The sequence below is a fragment of the Amia ocellicauda genome, unplaced genomic scaffold (assembly GCF_036373705.1).
Source record: "Amia ocellicauda isolate fAmiCal2 unplaced genomic scaffold, fAmiCal2.hap1 HAP1_SCAFFOLD_47, whole genome shotgun sequence".
Lineage (NCBI taxonomy): Eukaryota > Metazoa > Chordata > Actinopteri > Amiiformes > Amiidae > Amia > Amia ocellicauda.
The window spans coordinates 185195-212500 of record NW_027102983.1 but is presented as its reverse complement, the minus strand read 5'-3'; the positions used below and the strand labels follow the sequence as shown (position 1 = coordinate 212500).

Here is a 27306-nt window from a genome sequence, read left to right as displayed (position 1 = left end):
GTAACTAGGGTACATTCGTAAATAAATTGAGCATCATGGCTAGAAGTGACTAAATGTTGCCTAATCTTTCTCATCGAGAAATGACACAATTACAGCAACACAAAAAGGAACTCCACCGGACAAAGTTCAGTGCTCACAAGGAGCCTCATTCAACACACACGGTTCCATTCCCATTCATGCAAAGCACGAAAGTGTAAAACTTGGGAACATACTTGAGAGCAAAGATCACATTCAATCTCATTCAAGGCACGGATGTGAATGCAACGGGATGAAATTACTGAAATGATGCCTGCCCTCGAACTGTGATGATGGACTACCCGACTCGCCAATAATATTGGGTTCTGGTGTATTGAAATACAGGAGCTGCTGGATTTGTGTGTTTTCTTACCCCCTCACCATAGTTTGTCAAATGTTTAAACAACTGAACTTATATTCAAGGTTTGTTTCTCTTCATATGTTTTACTGGTTTACATTTGTCTCAGCAACCTGTTGAATGATTCTTCTGCTTTCAAAGCAAAATGACAACAGGATGAATGCACACACTTGAAAATACAATACATGCAATGTTATGCATCATAGTGATGCAACCTCCTTTCAGTTTCATACTGCATGTCAATTGAAATCCTTACTGAAATGCACACCTTCTCAAGATTGCGCTTGACTGGCGTGTCAGGCACTCAATTACAGCTGTTTTATCAAGAGAATGTGTTCGTTTTGTAATATATAGTTCCGGTCTGGTGTGGCACCCCAGCTAACGCACAACGTTGCCACAACGTTTCGTGTTAGCAGGGACTGTCTGCGGCGCGCTGGTGTGTCCCGGACTTTAGAGTAGAGAGACAGTTCAACTGCAAGTATGAGCGGCAGAAACGGATATTGCCTTCCCTTTATGTAGAGCATCAGGGACAGCCTGCCCGGCTTACGGCCATACTAGCCTGAATACGCCCGATCTCGTCCGATCTCGGAAGCTAAGCAGGCTCCGGCCTGGTCAGTACTTGGATGGGAGACTGCCTGGGAATACCAGGTGCTGTAAGCTTTTCCATCTTTTACACACCAGAGGGCGACAAATCACGAGTTTTAACTTTGGATACACGCAATTTCATCATTATTTCAGATTTGACTTCCCCAAATACACAGGCATACAATAGATCTTGTTCTCCAACGTAAACGGTCCCTAGTAACTAGGGTACATTCGTAAATAAATTGAGCATCATGGCTAGAAGTGACTAAATGTTGCCTAATCTTTCTCATCGAGAAATGACACAATTACAGCAACACAAAAAGGAACTCCACCGGACAAAGTTCAGTGCTCACAAGGAGCCTCATTCAACACACACGGTTCCATTCCCATTCATGCAAAGCACGAAAGTGTAAAACTTGGGAACATACTTGAGAGCAAAGATCACATTCAATCTCATTCAAGGCACGGATGTGAATGCAACGGGATGAAATTACTGAAATGATGCCTGCCCTCGAACTGTGATGATGGACTACCCGACTCGCCAATAATATTGGGTTCTGGTGTATTGAAATACAGGAGCTGCTGGATTTGTGTGTTTTCTTACCCCCTCACCATAGTTTGTCAAATGTTTAAACAACTGAACTTATATTCAAGGTTTGTTTCTCTTCATATGTTTTACTGGTTTACATTTGTCTCAGCAACCTGTTGAATGATTCTTCTGCTTTCAAAACAAAATGACAACAGGATGAATGCACACACTTGAAAATACAATACATGCAATGTTTTGCATCATAGTGAAGCAACCTCCTTTCAGTTTCATACTGCATGTCAATTGAAATCCTTACTAAAATGCACACCTTCTCAAGATTGCGCTTTACTGGCGTGTCAGGAACTCAATTACAGCTGTATTATCAAGACAATGTGTTCGTTTTGTAAAATATAGTTCCGGTCTGGTGTGGCACCCCAGCTAACGCACAACGTTGCCACAATGTTGCCACAACGTGGCGTGTTAGCAGGGACTGTCTGCGGCGCGCTGGTGTGTCCCGGGCTTTAGAGTAGAGAGACAGTTCAACTGTAAGTATGAACGGCAGAAACGGATATTGCCTTCCCTTTAAGTAGAGCGTCAGGGACAGCCTCACTGGCTTACGGCCATACTAGCCTGAATACGCCCGATCTCGTCCGATCTCGGAAGCTAAGCAGGCTCGGGCCTGGTCAGTACTTGGATGGGAGACCGCCTGGGAATACCTGGTGCTGTAAGCTTTTGCATCTTTTACACACCAGAGGGCGACAAATCACGAGTTTTAACTTTGGATACACGCAATTTCATCATTATTTCAGATTTGACTTCCCCAAATACACAGGCATACAATAGATCTTGTTCTCCAACATAAACGGTCCCTAGTAACTAGGGTACATTCGTAAATAAATTGAGCATCATGGCTAGAAGTGACTAAATGTTGCCTAATCTTTCTCATCGAGAAATGACACAATTACAGCAACACAAAAAGGAACTCCACCGGACAAAGTTCAGTGCTCACAAGGAGCCTCATTCAACACACACGGTTCCATTCCCATTCATGCAAAGCACGAAAGTGTAAAACTTGGGAACATACTTGAGAGCAAAGATCACATTCAATCTCATTCAAGGCACGGATGTGAATGCAACGGGATGAAATTACTGAAATGATGCCTGCCCTCGAACTGTGATGATGGACTACCCGACTCGCCAATAATATTGGGTTCTGGTGTATTGAAATACAGGAGCTGCTGGATTTGTGTGTTTTCTTACCCCCTCACCATAGTTTGTCAAATGTTTAAACAACTGAACTTATATTCAAGGTATGTTTCTCTTCATATGTTTTACTGGTTTACATTTGTCTCAGCAACCTGTTGAATGATTCTTCTGCTTTCAAAACAAAATGACAACAGGATGAATGCACACACTTGAAAATACAATACATGCAATGTTATGCATCATAGTGATGCAACCTCCTTTCAGTTTCATACTGCATGTCAATTGAAATCCTTACTGAAATGCACACCTTCTCAAGATTGCGCTTGACTGGCGTGTCAGGCACGCAATTACAGCTGTTTTATCAAGACAATGTGTTCGTTTTGTAATATATAGTTCCGGTCTGGTGTGGCACCCCAGCTAACGCACAACGTTGCCACAATGTTGCCACAATGTGGCATGTAAGCAGGGACTGGCTGCAGCGCGCTGGTGTGTCCCGGGCTTTAGAGTAGAGAGACAGTTCAACTGCAAGTATGAGCGGCAGAAACGGATATTGCCGTCCCTTTAAGTAGAGCGTCAGGGACAGCCTTCCTGGCTTACGGCCATACTAGCCTGAATACGCCCGATCTCGGAAGCTAAGCAGGCTCGTGCCTGGTCAGTACTTGGATGGGAGACAGCCTGGGAATACCAGGTGCTGTAAGCTTTTGCATCTTTTACACACCAAAGGGCGACAAATCACGAGTTTTAACTTTGGATATACGCAATTTCATCATTATTTCAGATTTGACTTCCCCAAATACACAGGCATACAATAGATCTTGTTCTCCAACGTAAACGGTCCCTAGTAACTAGTGTACATTTGTAAATAAATTGAGCATCATGGCTAGAAGTGACTAAATGTTGCCTAATCTTTCTCATCGAGAAATGACACAATTACAGCAACACAAAAAGGAACTCCACCGGACAAAGTTCAGTGCTCACAAGGAGCCTCATTCAACACACACGGTTCCATTCCCATTCATGCAAAGCACGAAAGTGTAAAACTTGGGAACATACTTGAGAGCAAAGATCACATTCAATCTCATTCAAGGCACGGATGTGAATGCAACGGGATGAAATTACTGAAATGATGCCTGCCCTCGAACTGTGATGATGGACTACCCGACTCGCCAATAATATTGGGTTCTGGTGTATTGAAATACAGGAGCTGCTGGATTTGTGTGTTTTCTTACCCCCTCACCATAGTTTGTCAAATGTTTAAACAACTGAACTTATATTCAAGGTTTGTTTCTCTTCATATGTTTTACTGGTTTACATTTGTCTCAGCAACCTGTTGAATGATTCTTCTGCTTTCAAAACAAAATGACAACAGGATGAATGCACACACTTGAAAATACAATACATGCAATGTTATGCATCATAGTGATGCAACCTCCTTTCAGTTTCATACTGCATGTCAATTGAAATCCTTACTGAAATGCACACCTTCTCAAGATTGCGCTTGACTGGCATGTCAGGCACTCAATTACAGCTGTATTATCAAGACAATGTGTTCGTTTTGTAAAATATAGTTCCGGTCTGGTGTGGCACCCCAGCTAACGCACAACGTTGCCACAACGTTTCGTGTTAGCAGGGACTGTCTGCGGCGCGCTGGTGTGTCCCGGACTTTAGAGTAGAGAGACAGTTCAACTGCAAGTATGAGCGGCAGAAACGGATATTGCCTTCCCTTTAAGTAGAGCGTCAGGGACAGCTTCCCTGGCTTACGGCCATACTAGCCTGAATACGCCCGATTTCGTCCGATCTCGGAAGCTAAGCAGGCTCGGGCCTGGTCAGTACTTGGATGGGAGACCGCCTGGGAATACCAGGTGCTGTAAGCTTTTGCATCTTTTACACACCAGAGGGCGACAAATCACGAGTTTTAACTTTGGATACACGCAATTTCATCATTATTTCAGATTTGACTTCCCCAAATACACAGGCATACAATAGATCTTGTTCTCCAACGTAAACGGTCCCTAGTAACTAGGGTACATTCGTAAATAAATTGAGCATCATGGCTAGAAGTGACTAAATGTTGCCTAATCTTTCTCATCGAGAAATGACACAATTACAGCAACACAAAAAGGAACTCCACCGGACAAAGTTCAGTGCTCACAAGGAGCCTCATTCAACACACACGGTTCCATTCCCATTCATGCAAAGCACGAAAGTGTAAAACTTGGGAACATACTTGAGAGCAAAGATCACATTCAATCTCATTCAAGGCACGGATGTGAATGCAACGGGATGAAATTACTGAAATGATGCCTGCCCTCGAACTGTGATGATGGACTACCCGACTCGCCAATAATATTGGGTTCTGGTGTATTGAAATACAGGAGCTGCTGGATTTGTGTGTTTTCTTACCCCCTCACCATAGTTTGTCAAATGTTTAAACAACTGAACTTATATTCAAGGTATGTTTCTCTTCATATGTTTTACTGGTTTACATTTGTCTCAGCAACCTGTTGAATGATTCTTCTGCTTTCAAAACAAAATGACAACAGGATGAATGCACACACTTGAAAATACAATACATGCAATGTTATGCATCATAGTGATGCAACCTCCTTTCAGTTTCATACTGCATGTCAATTGAAATCCTTACTGAAATGCACACCTTCTCAAGATTGCGCTTGACTGGCGTGTCAGGCACGCAATTACAGCTGTTTTATCAAGACAATGTGTTCGTTTTGTAATATATAGTTCCGGTCTGGTGTGGCACCCCAGCTAACGCACAACGTTGCCACAATGTTGCCACAACGTGGCATGTAAGAAGGGACTGGCTGCAGCGCGCTGGTGTGTCCCGGGCTTTAGAGTAGAGAGACAGTTCAACTGCAAGTATGAGCGGCAGAAACGGATATTGCCTTCCCTTTAAGTAGAGCGTCAGGGACAGCTTCCCTGGCTTACGGCCATACTAGCCTGAATACGCCCGATCTCGGAAGCTAAGCAGGCTCGGGCCTGGTCAGTACTTGGATGGGAGACCGCCTGGGAATACCAGGTGCTGTAAGCTTTTGCATCTTTTACACACCAGAGGGCGACAAATCACGAGTTTTAACTTTGGATACACGCAATTTCATCATTATTTCAGATTTGACTTCCCCAAATACACAGGCATACAATAGATCTTGTTCTCCAACGTAAACGGTCCCTAGTAACTAGGGTACATTCGTAAATAAATTGAGCATCATGGCTAGAAGTGACTAAATGTTGCCTAATCTTTCTCATCGAGAAATGACACAATTACAGCAACACAAAAAGGAACTCCACCGGACAAAGTTCAGTGCTCACAAGGAGCCTCATTCAACACACACGGTTCCATTCCCATTCATGCAAAGCACGAAAGTGTAAAACTTGGGAACATACTTGAGAGCAAAGATCACATTCAATCTCATTCAAGGCACGGATGTGAATGCAACGGGATGAAATTACTGAAATGATGCCTGCCCTCGAACTGTGATGATGGACTACCCGACTCGCCAATAATATTGGGTTCTGGTGTATTGAAATACAGGAGCTGCTGGATTTGTGTGTTTTCTTACCCCCTCACCATAGTTTGTCAAATGTTTAAACAACTGAACTTATATTCAAGGTTTGTTTCTCTTCATATGTTTTACTGGTTTACATTTGTCTCAGCAACCTGTTGAATGATTCTTCTGCTTTCAAAACAAAATGACAACAGGATGAATGCACACACTTGAAAATACAATACATGCAATGTTATGCATCATAGTGATGCAACCTCCTTTCAGTTTCATACTGCATGTCAATTGAAATCCTTACTGAAATGCACACCTTCTCAAGATTGCGCTTGACTGGCGTGTCAGGCACTCAATTACAGCTGTTTTATCAAGAGAATGTGTTCGTTTTGTAATATATAGTTCCGGTCTGGTGTGGCACCCCAGCTAACGCACAACGTTGCCACAATGTTGCCACAACGTGGCGTGTTAGCAGGGACTGTCTGCGGCGCGCTGGTGTGTCCCGGGCTTTAGAGTAGAGAGACAGTTCAACTGCAAGTATGAACGGCAGAAACGGATATTGCCTTCCCTTTAAGTAGAGCGTCAGGGACAGCCTCCCTGGCTTACGGCCATACTAGCCTGAATACGCCCGATCTCGTCCGATCTCGGAAGCTAAGCAGGCTCGGGCCTGGTCAGTACTTGGATGGGAGAGCGCCTGGGAATACCAGGTGCTGTAAGCTTTTGCATCTTTTACACACCAGAGGGCGACAAATCACGAGTTTTAACTTTGGATACACGCAATTTCATCATTATTTCAGATTTGACTTCCCCAAATACACAGGCATACAATAGATCTTGTTCTCCAACGTAAACGGTCCCTAGTAACTAGGGTACATTCGTAAATAAATTGAGCATCATGGCTAGAAGTGACTAAATGTTGCCTAATCTTTCTCATCGAGAAATGACACAATTACAGCAACACAAAAAGGAACTCCACCGGACAATGTTCAGTGCTCACAAGGAGCTTCATTCAACACACACGGCTCCATTCCCATTCATGCAAATCACGAAAGTGTAAAACTTGGGAACATACTTGAGAGCAAAGATCACATTCAATCTCATTCAAGGCACGGATGTGAATGCAACGGGATGAAATTACTGAAATGATGCCTGCCCTCGAACTGTGATGATGGACTACCCGACTCGCCAATAATATTGGGTTCTGGTGTATTGAAATACAGGAGCTGCTGGATTTGTGTGTTTTCTTACCCCCTCACCATAGTTTGTCAAATGTTTAAACAACTGAACTTATATTCAAGGTTTGTTTCTCTTCATATGTTTTACTGGTTTACATTTGTCTCAGCAACCTGTTGAATGATTCTTCTGCTTTCAAAACAAAATGACAACAGGATGAATGCACACACTTGAAAATACAATACATGCAATGTTATGCATCATAGTGATGCAACCTCCTTTCAGTTTCATACTGCATGTCAATTGAAATCCTTACTGAAATGCACACCTTCTCAAGATTGCGCTTGACTGGCGTGTCAGGCACTCAATTACAGCTGTTTTATCAAGACAATGTGTTCGTTTTGTAATGTATAGTTCCGGTCTGGTGTGGCACCCCAGCTAACGCACAACGTTGCCACAACGTTTCGTGTTAGCAGGGACTGTCTGCGGCGCGCTGGTGTGTCCCGGACTTTAGAGTAGAGAGACAGTTCAATTGCAAGTATGAGCGGAAGAAACGGATATTGCCTTCCCTTTAAGTAGAGCGTCAGGGACAGCCTCCCTGGCTTACGGCCATACTAGCCTGAATACGCCCGATCTCGTCCGATCTCGGAAGCTAAGCAGGCTCGGGCCTGGTCAGTACTTGGATGGGAGACCGCCTGGGAATACCAGGTGCTGTAAGCTTTTGCATCTTTTACACACCAGAGGGCGACAAATCACGAGTTTTAACTTTGGATACACGCAATTTCATCATTATTTCAGATTTGACTTCCCCAAATACACAGGCATAGAATAGATCTTGTTCTCCAACGTAAACGATCCCTAGTAACTAGTGTACATTCGTAAATAAATTGAGCATCATGGCTAGAAGTGACTAAATGTTGCCTAATCTTTCTCATCGAGAAATGACACAATTACAGCAACACAAAAAGGAACTCCACCGGACAAAGTTCAGTGCTCACAAGGAGCCTAATTCAACACACACGGTTCCATTCCCATTCATGCAAAGCACGAAAGTGTAAAACTTGGGAAAATACTTGAGAGCAAAGATCACATTCAATCTCATTCAAGGCACGGATGTGAATGCAACGGGATGAAATTACTGAAATGATGCCTGCCCTCGAACTGTGATGATGGACTACCCGACTCGCCAATAATATTGGGTTCTGGTGTATTGAAATACAGGAGCTGCTGGATTTGTGTGTTTTCTTACCCCCTCACCATAGTTTGTCAAATGTTTAAACAACTGAACTTATATTCAAGGTTTGTTTCTCTTCATATGTTTTACTGGTTTACATTTGTCTCAGCAACCTGTTGAATGATTCTTCTGCTTTCAAAACAAAATGACAACAGGATGAATGCACACACTTGAAAATACAATACATGCAATGTTATGCATCATAGTGATGCAACCTCCTTTCAGTTTCATACTGCATGTCAATTGAAATCCTTACTGAAATGCACACCTTCTCAAGATTGCGCTTGACTGGCGTGTCAGGCACTCAATTACAGCTGTTTTATCAAGAGAATGTGTTCGTTTTGTAATATATAGTTCCGGTCTGGTGTGGCACCCCAGCTAACGCACAACGTTGCCACAATGTTGCCACAACGTGGCGTGTTAGCAGGGACTGTCTGCGGCGTGCTGGTGTGTCCCGGGCTTTAGAGTAGAGAGACAGTTCAACTGTAAGTATGAACGGCAGAAACGGATATTGCCTTCCCTTTAAGTAGAGCGTCAGGGACAGCCTCCCTGGCTTACGGCCATACTAGCCTGAATACGCCCGATCTCGTCCGATCTCGGAAGCTAAGCAGGCTCGGGCCTGGTCAGTACTTGGATGGGAGACCGCCTGGGAATACCAGGTGCTGTAAGCTTTTGCATCTTTTACACACCAGAGGGCGACAAATCACAAGTTTTAACTTTGGATACACGCAATTTCATCATTATTTCAGATTTGACTTCCCCAAATACACAGGCATACAATAGATCTTGTTCTCCAACGTAAACGGTCCCTAGTAACTAGGGTACATTCGTAAATAAATTGAGCATCATGGCTAGAAGTGACTAAATGTTGCCTAATCTTTCTCATCGAGAAATGACACAATTACAGCAACACAAAAAGGAACTCCACCGGACAAAGTTCAGTGCTCACAAGGAGCTTCATTCAACACACACGGTTCCATTCCCATTCATGCAAAGCACGAAAGTGTAAAACTTGGGAACATACTTGAGAGCAAAGATCACATTCAATCTCATTCAAGGCACGGATGTGAATGCAACGGGATGAAATTACTGAAATGATGCCTGCCCTCGAACTGTGATGATGGACTACCCGACTCGCCAATAATATTGGGTTCTGGTGTATTGAAATACAGGAGCTGCTGGATTTGTGTGTTTTCTTACCCCCTCACCATAGTTTGTCAAATGTTTAAACAACTGAACTTATATTCAAGGTTTGTTTCTCTTCATATGTTTTACTGGTTTACATTTGTCTCAGCAACCTGTTGAATGATTCTTCTGCTTTCAAAACAAAATGACAACAGGATGAATGCACACACTTGAAAATACAATACATGCAATGTTATGCATCATAGTGATGCAACCTCCTTTCAGTTTCATACTGCATGTCAATTGAAATCCTTACTGAAATGCACACCTTCTCAAGATTGCGCTTGACTGGCGTGTCAGGCACTCAATTACAGCTGTTTTATCAAGACAATGTGTTCGTTTTGTAATATATAGTTCCGGTCTGGTGTGGCACCCCAGCTAACGCACAACGTTGCCACAATGTTGCCACAACGTGGCATATTAGCAGGGACTGTCTGCGGCGCGCTGGTGTGTCCCGGGCTTTAGAGTAGAGAGACAGTTCAACTGTAAGTATGTACGGCAGAAACGGATATTGCCTTCCCTTTAAGTAGAGCTTCAGGGACAGCATTCCTGGCTTACGGCCATACTAGCCTGAATACGCCCGATCTCGTCCGATCTCGGAAGCTAAGCAGGCTCGGGCCTGGTCAGTACTTGGATGGGAGACCGCCTGGGAATACCAGGTGCTGTAAGCTTTTGCATCTTTTACACACCAGAGGGCGACAAATCACGAGTTTTAACTTTGGATACACGCAATTTCATCATTATTTCAGATTTGACTTCCCCAAATACACAGGCATACAATAGATCTTGTTCTCCAACGTAAACGGTCCCTAGTAACTAGGGTACATTCGTAAATAAATTGAGCATCATGGCTAGAAGTGACTAAATGTTGCCTAATCTTTCTCATCGAGAAATGACACAATTACAGCAACACAAAAAGGAACTCCACCGGACAAAGTTCAGTGCTCACAAGGAGCCTCATTCAACACACACGGTTCCATTCCCATTCATGCAAAGCACGAAAGTGTAAAACTTGGGAACATACTTGAGAGCAAAGATCACATTCAATCTCATTCAAGGCACGGATGTGAATGCAACGGGATGAAATTACTGAAATGATGCCTGCCCTCGAACTGTGATGATGGACTACCCGACTCGCCAATAATATTGGGTTCTGGTGTATTGAAATACAGGAGCTGCTGGATTTGTGTGTTTTCTTACCCCCTCACCATAGTTTGTCAAATGTTTAAACAACTGAACTTATATTCAAGGTTTGTTTCTCTTCATATGTTTTACTGGTTTACATTTGTCTCAGCAACCTGTTGAATGATTCTTCTGCTTTCAAAACAAAATGACAACAGGATGAATGCACACACTTGAAAATACAATACATGCAATGTTATGCATCATAGTGATGCAACCTCCTTTCAGTTTCATACTGCATGTCAATTGAATTCCTCACTGAAATGCACACCTTCTCAAGATTGCGCTTGACTGGCGTGTCAGGCACGCAATTACAGCTGTATTATCAAGACAATGTGTTCGTTTTGTAAAATATAGTTCCGGTCTGGTGTGGCACCCCAGCTAACGCACAACGTTGCCACAACGTTTCGTGTTAGCAGGGACTGTCTGCGGCGCGCTGGTGTGTCCCGGACTTTAGAGTAGAGAGACAGATCAACTGCAAGTATGAGCGGCAGAAACGGATATTGCCTTCCCTTTAAGTAGAGCGTCAGGGACAGCCTCCCTTGCTTACGACCATACTAGCCTGAATACGCACGATCTCGTCCGATCTCGGAAGCTAAGCAGGCTCGGGCCTGGTCAGTACTTGGATGGGAGACCGCCTGGGAATACCAGGTGCTGTAAGCTTTTTCATCTTTTACACACCAGAGGGCGACAAATCACGAGTTTTAACTTTGGATACACGCAATTTCATCATTATTTCAGATTTGACTTCCCCAAATACACAGGCATACAATAGATCTTGTTCTCCAACGTAAACGGTCCCTAGAAACTAGGGTACATTCGTAAATAAATTCAGCATCATGGCTAGAAGTGACTAAATGTTGCCTAATCTATCTCATCGAGAAATGACACAATTACAGCAACACAAAAAGGAACTCCACCGGACAAAGTTCAGTGCTCACAAGGAGCCTCATTCAACACACACGGTTCCATTCCCATTCATGCAAAGCACGAAAGTGTAAAACTTGGGAACATACTTGAGAGCAAAGATCACATTCAATCTCATTCAAGGCACGGATGTGAATGCAACGGGATGAAATAACTGAAATGATGCCTGCCCTCGAACTGTGATGATGGACTACCCGACTCGCCAATAATATTGGCTTCTGGTGTATTGAAATACAGGAGCTGCTGGATGTGTGTGTTTTCTTTCCCCCTCACCATAGTTTGTCAAATGTTTAAACAACTGAACTTATATTCAAGGTTTGTTTCTCTTCATATGTTTTACTGGTTTACATTTGTCTCAGCAACCTGTTGAATGATTCTTCTGCTTTCAAAACAAAATGACAACAGGATGAATGCACACACTTGAAAATACAATACATGCAATGTTATGCATCATAGTGATGCAACCTCCTTTCAGTTTCATACTGCATGTCAATTGAAATCCTTACTGAAATGCACACCTTCTCAAGATTGCGCTTGACTGGCGTGTCAGGCACTCAATTACAGCTGTTTTATCAAGACAATGTGTTCGTTTTGTAATATATAGTTCCGGTCTGGTGTGGCACCCCAGCTAACGCACAACGTTGCCACAATGTTGCCACAACGTGGCATATTAGCAGGGACTGTCTGCGGCGCGCTGGTGTGTCCCGGGCTTTAGAGTAGAGAGACAGTTCAACTGTAAGTATGTACGGCAGAAACGGATATTGCCTTCCCTTTAAGTAGAGCTTCAGGGACAGCATTCCTGGCTTACGGCCATACTAGCCTGAATACGCCCGATCTCGTCCGATCTCGGAAGCTAAGCAGGCTCGGGCCTGGTCAGTACTTGGATGGGAGACCGCCTGGGAATACCAGGTGCTGTAAGCTTTTGCATCTTTTACACACCAGAGGGCGACAAATCACGAGTTTTAACTTTGGATACACGCAATTTCATCATTATTTCAGATTTGACTTCCCCAAATACACAGGCATACAATAGATCTTGTTCTCCAACGTAAACGGTCCCTAGTAACTAGGGTACATTCGTAAATAAATTGAGCATCATGGCTAGAAGTGACTAAATGTTGCCTAATCTTTCTCATCGAGAAATGACACAATTACAGCAACACAAAAAGGAACTCCACCGGACAAAGTTCAGTGCTCACAAGGAGCCTCATTCAACACACACGGTTCCATTCCCATTCATGCAAAGCACGAAAGTGTAAAACTTGGGAACATACTTGAGAGCAAAGATCACATTCAATCTCATTCAAGGCACGGATGTGAATGCAACGGGATGAAATTACTGAAATGATGCCTGCCCTCGAACTGTGATGATGGACTACCCGACTCGCCAATAATATTGGGTTCTGGTGTATTGAAATACAGGAGCTGCTGGATTTGTGTGTTTTCTTACCCCCTCACCATAGTTTGTCAAATGTTTAAACAACTGAACTTATATTCAAGGTTTGTTTCTCTTCATATGTTTTACTGGTTTACATTTGTCTCAGCAACCTGTTGAATGATTCTTCTGCTTTCAAAACAAAATGACAACAGGATGAATGCACACACTTGAAAATACAATACATGCAATGTTATGCATCATAGTGATGCAACCTCCTTTCAGTTTCATACTGCATGTCAATTGAATTCCTCACTGAAATGCACACCTTCTCAAGATTGCGCTTGACTGGCGTGTCAGGCACGCAATTACAGCTGTATTATCAAGACAATGTGTTCGTTTTGTAAAATATAGTTCCGGTCTGGTGTGGCACCCCAGCTAACGCACAACGTTGCCACAACGTTTCGTGTTAGCAGGGACTGTCTGCGGCGCGCTGGTGTGTCCCGGACTTTAGAGTAGAGAGACAGATCAACTGCAAGTATGAGCGGCAGAAACGGATATTGCCTTCCCTTTAAGTAGAGCGTCAGGGACAGCCTCCCTTGCTTACGACCATACTAGCCTGAATACGCACGATCTCGTCCGATCTCGGAAGCTAAGCAGGCTCGGGCCTGGTCAGTACTTGGATGGGAGACCGCCTGGGAATACCAGGTGCTGTAAGCTTTTTCATCTTTTACACACCAGAGGGCGACAAATCACGAGTTTTAACTTTGGATACACGCAATTTCATCATTATTTCAGATTTGACTTCCCCAAATACACAGGCATACAATAGATCTTGTTCTCCAACGTAAACGGTCCCTAGAAACTAGGGTACATTCGTAAATAAATTCAGCATCATGGCTAGAAGTGACTAAATGTTGCCTAATCTATCTCATCGAGAAATGACACAATTACAGCAACACAAAAAGGAACTCCACCGGACAAAGTTCAGTGCTCACAAGGAGCCTCATTCAACACACACGGTTCCATTCCCATTCATGCAAAGCACGAAAGTGTAAAACTTGGGAACATACTTGAGAGCAAAGATCACATTCAATCTCATTCAAGGCACGGATGTGAATGCAACGGGATGAAATAACTGAAATGATGCCTGCCCTCGAACTGTGATGATGGACTACCCGACTCGCCAATAATATTGGCTTCTGGTGTATTGAAATACAGGAGCTGCTGGATGTGTGTGTTTTCTTTCCCCCTCACCATAGTTTGTCAAATGTTTAAACAACTGAACTTATATTCAAGGTTTGTTTCTCTTCATATGTTTTACTGGTTTACATTTGTCTCAGCAACCTGTTGAATGATTCTTCTGCTTTCAAAACAAAATGACAACAGGATGAATGCACACACTTGAAAATACAATACATGCAATGTTATGCATCATAGTGATGCAACCTCCTTTCAGTTTCATACTGCATGTCAATTGAAATCCTTACTGAAATGCACACCTTCTCAAGATTGCGCTTGACTGGCGTGTCAGGCACTCAATTACAGCTGTTTTATCAAGACAATGTGTTCGTTTTGTAGTATATAGTTCCGGTCTGGTGTGGCACCCCAGCTAACGCACAACGTTGCCACAACGTTGCCACAACGTGGCGTGTTAGCAGGGACTGTCTGCGGCGCACTGGTGTGTCCCGGGCTTTAGAGTAGAGAGACAGTTCAACTGTAAGTATGAACGGCAGAAACGGATATTGCCATCCCTTTAAGTAGAGCGTCAGGGACAGCCTCCCTGGCTTACGGCCATACTAGCCTGAATACGCCCGATCTCGTCTGATCTCGGAAGCCAAGCAGGCTCGGGCCTGGTCAGTACTTGGATGGGAGACCGCCTGGGAATACCAGGTGCTGTAAGCTTTTGTACCTTTTACACACCAGAGGGCGACAAATCACGAGTTTTAACTTGGGATACAGACAATTTCATCATTATTTCAGATTTTACTTCCCCAAATACACAGGCATACAATAGATCTTGTTCTCCAACGTAAACGGTCCCTAGTAACTAGGGTACATTCGTAAATAAATTGAGCATCATGGCTAGAAGTGACTAAATGTTGCCTAATCTTTCTCATCGAGAAATGACACAATTACAGCAACACAAAAAGGAACTCCACCGGACAAAGTTCAGTGCTCACAAGGAGCCTCATTCAACACACACGGTTCCATTCCCATTCATGCAAAGCACGAAAGTGTAAAACTTGGGAACATACTTGAGAGCAAAGATCACATTCAATCTCATTCAAGGCACGGATGTGAATGCAACGGGATGAAATTACTGAAATGATGCCTGCCCTCGAACTGTGATGATGGACAACCCGACTCGCCAATAATATTGGGTTCTGGTGTATTGAAATACAGGAGCTGCTGGATTTGTGTGTTTTCTTACCCCCTCACCATAGTTTGTCAAATGTTTAAACAACTGAACTTATATTCAAGGTTTGTTTCTCTTCATATGTTTTACTGGTTTACATTTGTCTCAGCAACCTGTTGAATGATTCTTCTGCTTTCAAAACAAAATGACAACAGGATGAATGCACACACTTGAAAATACAATACATGCAATGTTATGCATCATAGTGATGCAACCTCCTTTCAGTTTCATACTGCATGTCAATTGAAATCCTTACTGAAATGCACACCTTCTCAAGATTGCGCTTGACTGGCGTGTCAGGCACTCAATTACAGCTGTATTATCAAGACAATGTGTTCGTTTTGTAAAATATAGTTCCGGTCTGGTGTGGCACCCCAGCTAACGCACAACGTTGCCACAACGTTGCCACAACGTGGCGTGTTAGCAGGGACTGTCTGCGGCGCACTGGTGTGTCCCGGGCTTTAGAGTAGAGAGACAGTTCAACTGTAAGTATGATCGGCAGAAACGGATATTGCCTTCCCTTTAAGTAAAGCGTCAGGGACAGCCTCCCTGGCTTACGGCCATACTAGCCTGAATACGCCCGATCTCGTCCGATCTCGGAAGCCAAGCAGGCTTGGGCCTGGTCAGTACTTGGATGGGAGACCGCCTGGGAATACCAGGTGCTGAAAGCTTTTGCACCTTTTACACACCAGAGGGCGACAAATCACGAGTTTTAACTTGGGATACAGACAATTTCATCATTATTTCAGGTTTTACTTCCCCAAATACACAGGCATACAATAGATCTTGTTCTCCAACGTAAACGGTCCCTAGTAACTAGGGTACATTCGTAAATAAATTGAGCATCATGGCTAGAAGTGACTAAATGTTGCCTAATCTTTCTCATCGAGAAATGACACAATTACAGCAACACAAAAAGAACTCCACCGGACAAAGTTCAGTGCTCACAAGGAGCCTCATTCAACACACACGGTTCCATTCCCATTCATGCAAAGCACGAAAGTGTAAAACTTCGGAACATACTTGAGAGCAAAGATCACATTCAATCTCATTCAAGGCACGGATGTGAATGCAACGGGATGAAATTACTGAAATGATGCCTGCCCTCGAACTGTGATGATGGACTACCCGACTCGCCAATAATATTGGGTTCTGGTGTATTGAAATACAGGAGCTGCTGGATTTGTGTGTTTTCTTACCCCCTCACCATAGTTTGTCAAATGTTTAAACAACTGAACTTATATTCAAGGTTTGTTTCTCTTCATATGTTTTACTGGTTTACATTTGTCTCAGCAACCTGTTGAATGATTCTTCTGCTTTCAAAACAAAATGACAACAGGATGAATGCACACACTTGAAAATACAATACATGCAATGTTATGCATCATAGTGATGCAACCTCCTTTCAGTTTCATACTGCATGTCAATTGATATCCTTACTGAAATGCACACCTTCTCAAGATTGCGCTTGACTGGCGTGTCAGGCACTCAATTACAGCTGTTTTATCAAGACAATGTGATCGTTTTGTAAAATATAGTTCCGGTCTGGTGTGGCACCCCAGCTAATGCACAACGTTGCCACAACGTTGCCACAACGTGGCGTGTTAGCAGGGACTTTCTGCGACACGCTGGTATGTCCCGGGCTTTAGAGTAGAGAGACAGTTCAACTGTAAGTATGAACGGCAGAAACGGATATTGCCTTACCTTTAAGTAGAGCGTCAGGGAAAGTCTCACTTGCTTACGGCCATACTAGCCTGAATACGCCCGATCTCGTCCGATCTCGGAAGCCAAGCAGGCTCGGGCCTGGTCAGTACTTGAATAGGAGACCGCCTGGGAATACCAGGTGCTTTAAGCTTTTGCACCTTTGACACACCAGAGGGTGACAAATCACGATTTTTAACTTTGGATACACACAATTTCATCATTATTTCAGATTTGACTTCCCCAAATACACAGGCATACAATACATTTTGTTCTCCAACGTAAACGGTCCCTAGTAACTAGGGTACATTCGTAAATAAATTGAGCATCATGGCTAGAAGTGACTAAATGTTGCCTAATCTTTCTCATCAAGAAATGACACAATTACAGCAACACAAAAAGGAACTCCACCGGACAAAGTTCAGTGCTCACAAGGAGCCTCATTCAACACACACGGTTCCATTCCCATTCATGCAAAGCACGAAAGTGTAAAACTTGGGAACATACTTGAGAGCAAAGATCACATTCAATCTCATTCAAGGCACGGATGTGAATGCAACGGGATGAAATTACTGAAATGATGCCTGCCCTCGAACTGTGATGATGGACTACCCGACTCGCCAATAATATTGGGTTCTGGTGTATTGAAATACAGGAGCTGCTGGATTTGTGTGTTTTCTTACCCCCTCACCATAGTTTGTCAAATGTTTAAACAACTGAACTTATATTCAAGGTTTGTTTCTCTTCATATGTTTTACTGGTTTACATTTGTCTCAGCAACCTGTTGAATGATTCTTCTGCTTTCAAAACAAAATGACAACAGGATGAATGCACACACTTGAAAATACAATACATGCAATGTTATGCATCATAGTGATGCAACCTCCTTTCAGTTTCATACTGCATGTCAATTGAAATCCTTACTGAAATGCACACCTTCTCAAGATTGCGCTTGACTGGCGTGTCAGGCACTCAATTACAGCTGTATTATCAAGACAATGTGTTCGTTTTGTAAAATATAGTTCCGGTCTGGTGTGGCACCCCAGCTAACGCACAACGTTGCCACAACGTTTCGTGTTAGCAGGGACTGTCTGCGGCGCGCTGGTGTGTCCCGGGCTTTAGAGTAGAGAGACAGTTCAACTGTAAGTATGAACGGCAGAAACGGATATTGCCTTCCCTTTAAGTAGAGCGTCAGGGACAGCCTCCCTGGCTTACGGCCATACTAGCCTGAATACGCCCGATCTCGTCCGATCTCGGAAGTTAAGCAGGCTCGGGCCTGGTCAGTACTTGGATGGGAGACTGCCTGGGAATACCAGGTGCTGTAAGCTTTTGCATCTTTTACACACCAGAGGGCGACAAATCACGAGTTTTAACTTTGGATACACGCAATTTCATCATTATTTCAGATTTGACTTCCCCAAATACACAGGCATACAATAGATCTTGTTCTCCAACGTAAACGGTCCCTAGTAACTAGGGTACATTCGTAAATAATTTGAGCATCATGGCTAGAATTGACTAAATGTTGCCTAATCTTTCTCATCAAGAAATGACACAATTACAGCAACACAAAAAGGAACTCCACCGGACAAAGTTCAGTGCTCACAAGGAGCCTCATTCAACACACACGGTTCCATTCCCATTCATGCAAAGTACGAAAGTGTAAAACTTGGGAACATACTTGAGAGCAAAGATCACATTCAATCTCATTCAAGGCATGGATGTGAATGCAACGGGATGAAATTACTGAAATGATGCCTGCCCTCGAACTGTGATGATGGACTACCCGACTCGCCAATAATATTGGGTTCTGGTGTATTGAAATACAGGAGCTGCTGGATTTGTGTGTTTTCTTACCCCCTCACCATAGTTTGTCAAATGTTTAAACAACTGAACTTATATTCAAGGTTTGTTTCTCTTCATATGTTTTACTGGTTTACATTTGTCTCAGCAACCTGTTGAATGATTCTTCTGCTTTCAAAACAAAATGACAACAGGATGAATGCACACACTTGAAAATACAATACATGCAATGTTATGCATCATAGTGATGCAACCTCCTTTCAGTTTCATACTGCATGTCAATTGAAATCCTTACTGAAATGCACACCTTCTCAAGATTGCGCTTGACTGGCGTGTCAGGCACTCAATTACAGCTGTTTTATCAAGACAAATGTGTTCGTTTTGTAAAATATAGTTCCGGTCTGGTGTGGCACCCCAGCTAACGCACAACGTTGCCACAACGTGGCATGTTAGCAGGGACTGTCTGCGGCGCGCTGGTGTGTCCCGGGCTTTAGAGTAGAGAGACAGTTCAACTGTAAGTATGAACGGCAGAAACGGATATTGCCTTCCCTTTGAGTAGAGTGTCAGGGACAGCCTCCCTGGCTTACGGCCATACTAGCCTGAATACGCCCGATCTCGTCCGATCTCGGAAGCTAAGCAGGCTCGGGCCTGGTCAGTACTTGGATGGGAGACTGCCTGGGAATACCAGGTGCTGTAAGCTTTTGCATCTTTTACACACCAGAGGGCGACAAATCACGAGTTTTAACTTTGGATACACGCAATTTCATCATTATTTCAGATTTGATTTACCCAAATACACAGGCATACAATAGATCTTGTTCTCCAACGTAAACGGTCCCTAGTAACTAGGGTACATTCGTAAATAAATTGAGCATCATGGCTAGAATTGACTGAATGTTGCCTAATCTTTCTCATCGAGAAATGACACAATTACAGCAACACAAAAAGGAACTCCACCGGACAAAGTTCAGTGCTCACAAGGAGCCTCATTCAACACACACGGTTCCATTCCCATTCATGCAAAGTACGAAAGTGTAAAACTTGGGAACATACTTGAGAGCAAAGATCACATTCAATCTCATTCAAGGCACGGATGTGAATGCAATGGGATGAAATTACTGAAATGATGCCTGCCCTCGAACTGTGATGATGGACTACCCGACTCGCCAATAATATTGGGTTCTGGTGTATTGAAATACAGGAGCTGCTGGATTTGTGTGTTTTCTTACCCCCTCAACATAGTTTGTCAAATGTTTAAACAACTGAACTTATATTCAAGGTTTGTTTCTCTTCATATGTTTTACTGGTTTACATTTGTCTCAGCAACCTGTTGAATGATTCTTCTGCTTTCAAAACAAAATGACAACAGGATGAATGCACACACTTGAAAATACAATACATGCAATGTTATGCATCATAGTGATGCAACCTCCTTTCAGTTTCATACTGCATGTCAATTGAAATCCTTACTGAAATGCACACCTTCTCAAGATTGCGCTTGACTGGCGTGTCAGGCACTCAATTACAGCTGTATTATCAAGACAATGTGTTCGTTTTGTAAAATATAGTTCCGGTCTGGTGTGGCACCCCAGCTAACGCACAATGTTGCCACAACGTGGCGTGTTAGCAGGGACTGTCTGCGGCGCGCTGCTGTGTCCCGGGCTTTAGAGTAGAGAGACAGTTCAACTGCAAGTATGAACGGCAGAAACGGATATTTCCTTCCCTTTAAGTAGAGCGTCAGGGACAGCCTCCCTGACTTACGGCCATACTATCCTGAATATGCCCGATCTCGTCCGATCTCGGAAGCCAAGCAGGCTCGGGCCTGGTCAGTACTTGGATGGGAGACCGCCTGGGAATACCAGGTGCTGTAACCTCTTGCACCTTTTACACACCAGAGGGCGACAAATCACGAGTTTTAACTTTGGATACACACAATTTCATCATTATTTCAGATTTTACTTCCCCAAATACACAGGCATAAAATAGATCTTGTTCTCCAACGTAAACGGTCCCTAGTAACTAGCGTACATTCGTAAATAAATTGAGCATCATGGCTAGAAGTGACTAAATGTTGCCTAATCTTTCTCATCAAGAAATGACACAATTACAGCAACACAAAAAGGAACTCCACCGGACAAAATTCAGTGCTCACAAGGAGCCTCATTCAACACACTCGGTTCCATTCCCATTCATGCAAAGCACGAAAGTGTAAAACTTGGGAACATACTTGAGAGCAAAGATCACATTCAATCTCATTCAAGGCACGGATGTGAATGCAACGGGATGAAATTACTGAAATGATGCCTGCCCTCGAACTGTGATGATGGACTACCCGACTCGCCAATAATATTGGGTTCTGGTGTATTGAAATACAGGAGCTGCTGGATTTGTGTGTTTTCTTACCCCCTCACCATAGTTTGTCAAATGTTTAAACAACTGAACTTATATTCAAGGTTTGTTTCTCTTCATATGTTTTACTGGTTTACATTTGTCTCAGCAACCTGTTGAATGATTCATCTGCTTTCAAAACAAAATGACAACAGGATGAATGCACACACTTGAAAATACACTACATGCAATGTTATGCATCATAGTGATGCAACCTCCTTTCAGTTTCATACTGCATGTCAATTGAAATCCTTACTGAAATGCACACCTTCTCAAGATTGCGCTTGACTGGCGTGTCAGGCACTCAATTACAGCTGTTTTATCAAGACAATGTGTTCGTTTTGTAAAATATAGTTCCGGTCTGGTGTGGCACCCCAGCTAACGCACAACGTTGCCACAACGTTGCCACAACGTGGCGTGTTAGCAGGGACTGTCTGCGGCGCGCTGGTGTGTCCCGGGCTTTAGAGTAGAGAGACAGTTCAACTGTAAGTATGAGCGGCAGAAACGGATATTGCCTTCCCTTTAACTAGAGCGTCAGGGACACCCTCCCTGGCTTACGGCCATACTAGCCTGAATACGCCCGATCTCGTCCGATCTTGGAAGCTAAGCAGGCTCGGGCCTGGTCAGTACTTGGATGGGAGACCGCCTGGGAATTCCAGGTGCTGTAAGCTTTTGCATCTTTATACACCAGAGGGCGACAAATCACGAGTTTTAACTTTGGATACACGCAATTTCATCATTATTTCAGATTTGACTTCCCCAAATACACAGGCATACAATAGATCTTGTTCTCCAACGTAAACGGTCCCTAGTAACTAGGGTACATTCGTAAATAAATTGAGCATCATGGCTAGAAGTGACTAAATGTTGCCTAATCTTTCTCATCGAGAAATGACACAATTACAGCAACACAAAAAGGAACTCCACCGGACAAAGTTCAGTGCTCACAAGGAACCTCATTCAACACACACGGTTCCATTCCCATTCATGCAAAGCACGAAAGTGTAAAACTTGGGAACATACTTGAGAGCAAAGATCACATTCAATCTCATTCAAGGCACGGATGTGAATGCAACGGGATGAAATTACTGAAATGATGCCTGCCCTCGAACTGTGATGATGGACTACCCGACTCGCCAATAATATTGGGTTCTGGTGTATTGAAATACAGGAGCTGCTGGATTTGTGTGTTTTCTTACCCCCTCACCATAGTTTGTCAAATGTTTAAACAACTGAACTTATATTCAAGGTTTGTTTCTCTTCATATGTTTTACTGGTTTACATTTGTCTCAGCAACCTCAGCAAAAATGATTCTTCTACTTTCAAAACAAAATGACAACAGGATGAATGCACACACTTGAAAATACAATACATGCAATGTTATGCATCATAGTGATGCAACCTCCTTTCAGTTTCATACTGCATGTCAATTGAAATCCTTACTGAAATGCACACCTTCTCAAGATTGCGCTTGACTGGCGTGTCAGGCACTCAATTACAGCTGTATTATCAAGACAATGTGTTCGTTTTGTAAAATATAGTTCCGGTCTGGTGTGGCACCCCAGCTAACGCACAATGTTGCCACAACGTGGCGTGTTAGCAGGGACTGTCTGCGGCGCGCTGCTGTGTCCCGGGCTTTAGAGTAGAGAGACAGTTCAACTGCAAGTATGAACGGCAGAAACGGATATTTCCTTCCCTTTAAGTAGAGCGTCAGGGACAGCCTCCCTGACTTACGGCCATACTATCCTGAATATGCCCGATCTCGTCCGATCTCGGAAGCCAAGCAGGCTCGGGCCTGGTCAGTACTTGGATGGGAGACCGCATGGGAATACCAGGTGCTGTAACCTCTTGCACCTTTTACACACCAGAGGGCGACAAATCACGAGTTTTAACTTTGGATACACACAATTTCATCATTATTTCAGATTTTACTTCCCCAAATACACAGGCATAAAATAGATCTTGTTCTCCAACGTAAACGGTCCCTAGTAACTAGCGTACATTCGTAAATAAATTGAGCATCATGGCTAGAAGTGACTAAATGTTGCCTAATCTTTCTCATCAAGAAATGACACAATTACAGCAACACAAAAAGGAACTCCACCGGACAAAATTCAGTGCTCACAAGGAGCCTCATTCAACACACTCGGTTCCATTCCCATTCATGCAAAGCACGAAAGTGTAAAACTTGGGAACATACTTGAGAGCAAAGATCACATTCAATCTCATTCAAGGCACGGATGTGAATGCAACGGGATGAAATTACTGAAATGATGCCTGCCCTCGAACTGTGATGATGGACTACCCGACTCGCCAATAATATTGGCTTCTGGTGTATTGAAATACAGGAGCTGCTGGATTTGTGTGTTTTCTTACCCCCTCACCATAGTTTGTCAAATGTTTAAACAACTGAACTTATATTCAAGGTTTGTTTCTCTTCATATGTTTTACTGGTTTACATTTGTCTCAGCAACCTGTTGAATGATTCTTCTGCTTTCAAAACAAAATGACAACAGGATGAATGCACACACTTGAAAATATAATACATGCAATGTTATGCATCATAGTGATGCAACCTCCTTTCAGTTTCATACTGCATGTCAATTGATATCCTTACTGAAATGCACACCTTCTCAAGATTGCGCTTGACTGGCGTGTCAGGCACTCAATTACAGCTGTTTTATCAAGACAATGTGTTCGTTTTGTAAAATATAGTTCCGGTCTGGTGTGGCACCCCAGCTAACGCACAACGTTGCCACAACGTTGCCACAACGTGGCGTGTTAGCAGGGACTGTCTGCGGCGCGCTGGTGTGTCCCGGGCTTTAGAGTAGAGAGACAGTTCAACTGTAAGTATGAGCGGCAGAAACGGATATTGCCTTCCCTTTAACTAGAGCGTCAGGGACACCCTCCCTGGCTTACGGCCATACTAGCCTGAATACGCCCGATCTCGTCCGATCTCGGAAGCTAAGCAGGCTCGGGCCTGGTCAGTACTTGGATGGGAGACCGCCTGGGAATACCAGGTGCTGTAAGCTTTTGCATCTTTTACACACCAGAGGGCGACAAATCACGAGTTTTAACTTTGGATACACGCAATTTCATCATTATTTCAGATTTGACTTCCCCAAATACACAGGCATACAATAGATCTTGTTCTCCAACGTAAACGGTCCCTAGTAACTAGGGTACATTCGTAAATAAATTGAGCATCATGGCTAGAAGTGACTAAATGTTGCCTAATCTTTCTCATCGAGAAATGACACAATTACAGCAACACAAAAAGGAACTCCACCGGACAAAGTTCAGTGCTCACAAGGAACCTCATTCAACACACACGGTTCCATTCCCATTCATGCAAAGCACGAAAGTGTAAAACTTGGGAACATACTTGAGAGCAAAGATCACATTCAATCTCATTCAAGGCACGGATGTGAATGCAACGGGATGAAATTACTGAAATGATGCCTGCCCTCGAACTGTGATGATGGACTACCCGACTCGCCAATAATATTGGGTTCTGGTGTATTGAAATACAGGAGCTGCTGGATTTGTGTGTTTTCTTACCCCCTCACCATAGTTTGTCAAATGTTTAAACAACTGAACTTATATTCAAGGTTTGTTTCTCTTCATATGTTTTACTGGTTTACATTTGTCTCAGCAACCTGTTGAATGATTCTTCTGCTTTCAAAACAAAATGACAACAGGATGAATGCACACACTTGAAAATACAATACATGCAATGTTATGCATCATAGTGATGCAACCTCCTTTCAGTTTCATACTGCATGTCAATTGAAATCCTTACTGAAATGCACACCTTCTCAAGATTGCGCTTGACTGGCGTGTCAGGCACTCAATTACAGCTGTATTATCAAGACAATGTGTTCGTTTTGTAAAATATAGTTCCGGTCTGGTGTGGCACCCCAGCTAACGCACAACGTTGCCACAACGTTTCGTGTTAGCAGGGACTGTCTGCGGCGCGCTGGTGTGTCCCGGACTTTAGAGTAGAGAGACAGTTCAACTGCAAGTATGAGCGGCAGAAACGGATATTGCCTTCCCTTTAAGTAGAGCGTCAGGGACACCCTCCCTGGCTTACGGCCATACTAGTCTGAATACGCACGATCTCGTCCGATCTCGGAAGCTAAGCAGGCTCAGGCCTGGACAGTACTTGGATGGGAGACCGCCTGGGAATACCAGGTGCTGTAAGCTTTTGCATCTTTTACACAACAGAGGGCGACAAATCACGAGTTTTAACTTTGGATACACGCAATTTCATCATTATTTCAGATTTGACTTCCCCAAATACACAGGCATACAATAGATCTTGTTCTCCAACGTAAACGGTCCCTAGTAACTAGGGTATATTCATAAATAAATTGAGCATCATGGCTAGAAGTGACTAAATGTTGCCTAATCTTTCTCATCGAGAAATGACACAATTACAGCAACACAAAAAGGAACTCCACCGGACAAAGTTCAGTGCTCACAAGGAGCCTCATTCAACACACACGGTTCCATTCCCATTCATGCAAAGCACGAAAGTGTAAAACTTGGGAACATACTTGAGAGCAAAGATCACATTCAATCTCATTCAAGGCACGGATGTGAATGCAACGGGATGAAATTACTGAAATGATGCCTGCCCTCGAACTGTGATGATGGACTACCCGACTCGCCAATAATATTGGTTTCTGGTGTATTGAAATACAGGAGCTGCTGGATTTGTGTGTTTTCTTACCCCCTCACCATAGTTTGTCAAATGTTTAAACAACTGAACTTATATTCAAGGTTTGTTTCTCTTCATATGTTTTACTGGTTTACATTTGTCTCAGCAACCTGTTGAATGATTCTTCTGCTTTCAAAACAAAATGACAACAGGATGAATGCACACACTTGAAAATACACTACATGCAATGTTATGCATCATAGTGATGCAACCTCCTTTCAGTTTCATACTGCATGTCAATTGAAATCCTTACTGAAATGCACACCTTCTCAAGATTGCGCTTGACTGGCGTGTCAGGCACTCAATTACAGCTGTTTTATCAAGACAATGTGTTCGTTTTGTAAAATATAGTTCCGGTCTGGTGTGGCACCCCAGCTAACGCACAACGTTGCCACAACGTTTCGTGTTAGCAGGGACTGTCTGCGGCGCGCTGGTGTGTCCCGGACTTTAGAGTAGAGAGACAGTTCAACTGCAAGTATGAGCGGCAGAAACGGATATTGCCTTCCCTTTAAGTAGAGCGTCAGGGACACCCTCCCTGGCTTACGGCCATACTAGTCTGAATACGCACGATCTCGTCCGATCTCGGAAGCTAAGCAGGCTCAGGCCTGGACAGTACTTGGATGGGAGACCGCCTGGGAATACCAGGTGCTGTAAGCTTTTGCATCTTTTACACAACAGAGGGCGACAAATCACGAGTTTTAACTTTGGATACACGCAATTTCATCATTATTTCAGATTTGACTTCCCCAAATACACAGGCATACAATAGATCTTGTTCTCCAACGTAAACGGTCCCTAGTAACTAGGGTATATTCATAAATAAATTGAGCATCATGGCTAGAAGTGACTAAATGTTGCCTAATCTTTCTCATCGAGAAATGACACAATTACAGCAACACAAAAAGGAACTCCACCGGACAAAGTTCAGTGCTCACAAGGAGCCTCATTCAACACACACGGTTCCATTCCCATTCATGCAAAGCACGAA

At 43.4% G+C, this 27306-nt stretch overlaps 20 non-coding genes and 3 pseudogenes across 20 annotated transcripts; all 23 read left to right on the top strand.

The window, feature by feature from the left end:
* Positions 1 to 914: 914 nt before the first annotated feature.
* Positions 915 to 1033, top strand: LOC136736656 (5S ribosomal RNA). The gene has a single exon (XR_010811716.1). It is a non-coding gene; the product is annotated as a 5S ribosomal RNA (ribosomal RNA).
* Positions 1034 to 2099: 1066 nt separating this feature from the next.
* Positions 2100 to 2218, top strand: LOC136737082 (5S ribosomal RNA). The gene has a single exon (XR_010812055.1). It is a non-coding gene; the product is annotated as a 5S ribosomal RNA (ribosomal RNA).
* Positions 2219 to 3284: 1066 nt separating this feature from the next.
* Positions 3285 to 3393, top strand: LOC136736936 (uncharacterized; annotated as a pseudogene).
* Positions 3394 to 4448: 1055 nt separating this feature from the next.
* LOC136737233 (5S ribosomal RNA) lies at positions 4449 to 4567 on the top strand. Its single transcript, XR_010812199.1, has one exon. It is a non-coding gene; the product is annotated as a 5S ribosomal RNA (ribosomal RNA).
* A 1066-nt stretch (positions 4568 to 5633) lies between these two features.
* LOC136736864 (uncharacterized) lies at positions 5634 to 5742 on the top strand (annotated as a pseudogene).
* A 1066-nt stretch (positions 5743 to 6808) lies between these two features.
* Positions 6809 to 6927, top strand: LOC136736634 (5S ribosomal RNA). The gene has a single exon (XR_010811695.1). It is a non-coding gene; the product is annotated as a 5S ribosomal RNA (ribosomal RNA).
* Positions 6928 to 7982: 1055 nt separating this feature from the next.
* LOC136736670 (5S ribosomal RNA) lies at positions 7983 to 8101 on the top strand. Its single transcript, XR_010811729.1, has one exon. It is a non-coding gene; the product is annotated as a 5S ribosomal RNA (ribosomal RNA).
* A 1066-nt stretch (positions 8102 to 9167) lies between these two features.
* On the top strand, positions 9168 to 9286 carry LOC136736658 (5S ribosomal RNA). Its single transcript, XR_010811718.1, has one exon. It is a non-coding gene; the product is annotated as a 5S ribosomal RNA (ribosomal RNA).
* A 1066-nt stretch (positions 9287 to 10352) lies between these two features.
* On the top strand, positions 10353 to 10471 carry LOC136736647 (5S ribosomal RNA). The gene has a single exon (XR_010811707.1). It is a non-coding gene; the product is annotated as a 5S ribosomal RNA (ribosomal RNA).
* Positions 10472 to 11526: 1055 nt separating this feature from the next.
* LOC136736712 (5S ribosomal RNA) lies at positions 11527 to 11645 on the top strand. The gene has a single exon (XR_010811769.1). It is a non-coding gene; the product is annotated as a 5S ribosomal RNA (ribosomal RNA).
* A 1066-nt stretch (positions 11646 to 12711) lies between these two features.
* LOC136736635 (5S ribosomal RNA) lies at positions 12712 to 12830 on the top strand. The gene has a single exon (XR_010811696.1). It is a non-coding gene; the product is annotated as a 5S ribosomal RNA (ribosomal RNA).
* A 1055-nt stretch (positions 12831 to 13885) lies between these two features.
* On the top strand, positions 13886 to 14004 carry LOC136736711 (5S ribosomal RNA). Its single transcript, XR_010811768.1, has one exon. It is a non-coding gene; the product is annotated as a 5S ribosomal RNA (ribosomal RNA).
* Positions 14005 to 15070: 1066 nt separating this feature from the next.
* Positions 15071 to 15189, top strand: LOC136737270 (5S ribosomal RNA). Its single transcript, XR_010812235.1, has one exon. It is a non-coding gene; the product is annotated as a 5S ribosomal RNA (ribosomal RNA).
* A 1066-nt stretch (positions 15190 to 16255) lies between these two features.
* Positions 16256 to 16374, top strand: LOC136737426 (5S ribosomal RNA). The gene has a single exon (XR_010812386.1). It is a non-coding gene; the product is annotated as a 5S ribosomal RNA (ribosomal RNA).
* A 1065-nt stretch (positions 16375 to 17439) lies between these two features.
* LOC136736819 (5S ribosomal RNA) lies at positions 17440 to 17558 on the top strand. The gene has a single exon (XR_010811868.1). It is a non-coding gene; the product is annotated as a 5S ribosomal RNA (ribosomal RNA).
* Positions 17559 to 18613: 1055 nt separating this feature from the next.
* On the top strand, positions 18614 to 18732 carry LOC136737131 (5S ribosomal RNA). Its single transcript, XR_010812102.1, has one exon. It is a non-coding gene; the product is annotated as a 5S ribosomal RNA (ribosomal RNA).
* A 1056-nt stretch (positions 18733 to 19788) lies between these two features.
* On the top strand, positions 19789 to 19907 carry LOC136737253 (5S ribosomal RNA). Its single transcript, XR_010812219.1, has one exon. It is a non-coding gene; the product is annotated as a 5S ribosomal RNA (ribosomal RNA).
* Positions 19908 to 20962: 1055 nt separating this feature from the next.
* Positions 20963 to 21081, top strand: LOC136736891 (5S ribosomal RNA). The gene has a single exon (XR_010811908.1). It is a non-coding gene; the product is annotated as a 5S ribosomal RNA (ribosomal RNA).
* A 1066-nt stretch (positions 21082 to 22147) lies between these two features.
* On the top strand, positions 22148 to 22266 carry LOC136737306 (5S ribosomal RNA). The gene has a single exon (XR_010812270.1). It is a non-coding gene; the product is annotated as a 5S ribosomal RNA (ribosomal RNA).
* Positions 22267 to 23323: 1057 nt separating this feature from the next.
* Positions 23324 to 23442, top strand: LOC136736902 (uncharacterized; annotated as a pseudogene).
* Positions 23443 to 24508: 1066 nt separating this feature from the next.
* On the top strand, positions 24509 to 24627 carry LOC136737423 (5S ribosomal RNA). Its single transcript, XR_010812384.1, has one exon. It is a non-coding gene; the product is annotated as a 5S ribosomal RNA (ribosomal RNA).
* A 1055-nt stretch (positions 24628 to 25682) lies between these two features.
* Positions 25683 to 25801, top strand: LOC136737401 (5S ribosomal RNA). The gene has a single exon (XR_010812363.1). It is a non-coding gene; the product is annotated as a 5S ribosomal RNA (ribosomal RNA).
* A 1055-nt stretch (positions 25802 to 26856) lies between these two features.
* LOC136737399 (5S ribosomal RNA) lies at positions 26857 to 26975 on the top strand. The gene has a single exon (XR_010812361.1). It is a non-coding gene; the product is annotated as a 5S ribosomal RNA (ribosomal RNA).
* The last annotated feature ends 331 nt before the right edge of the window (positions 26976 to 27306 follow it).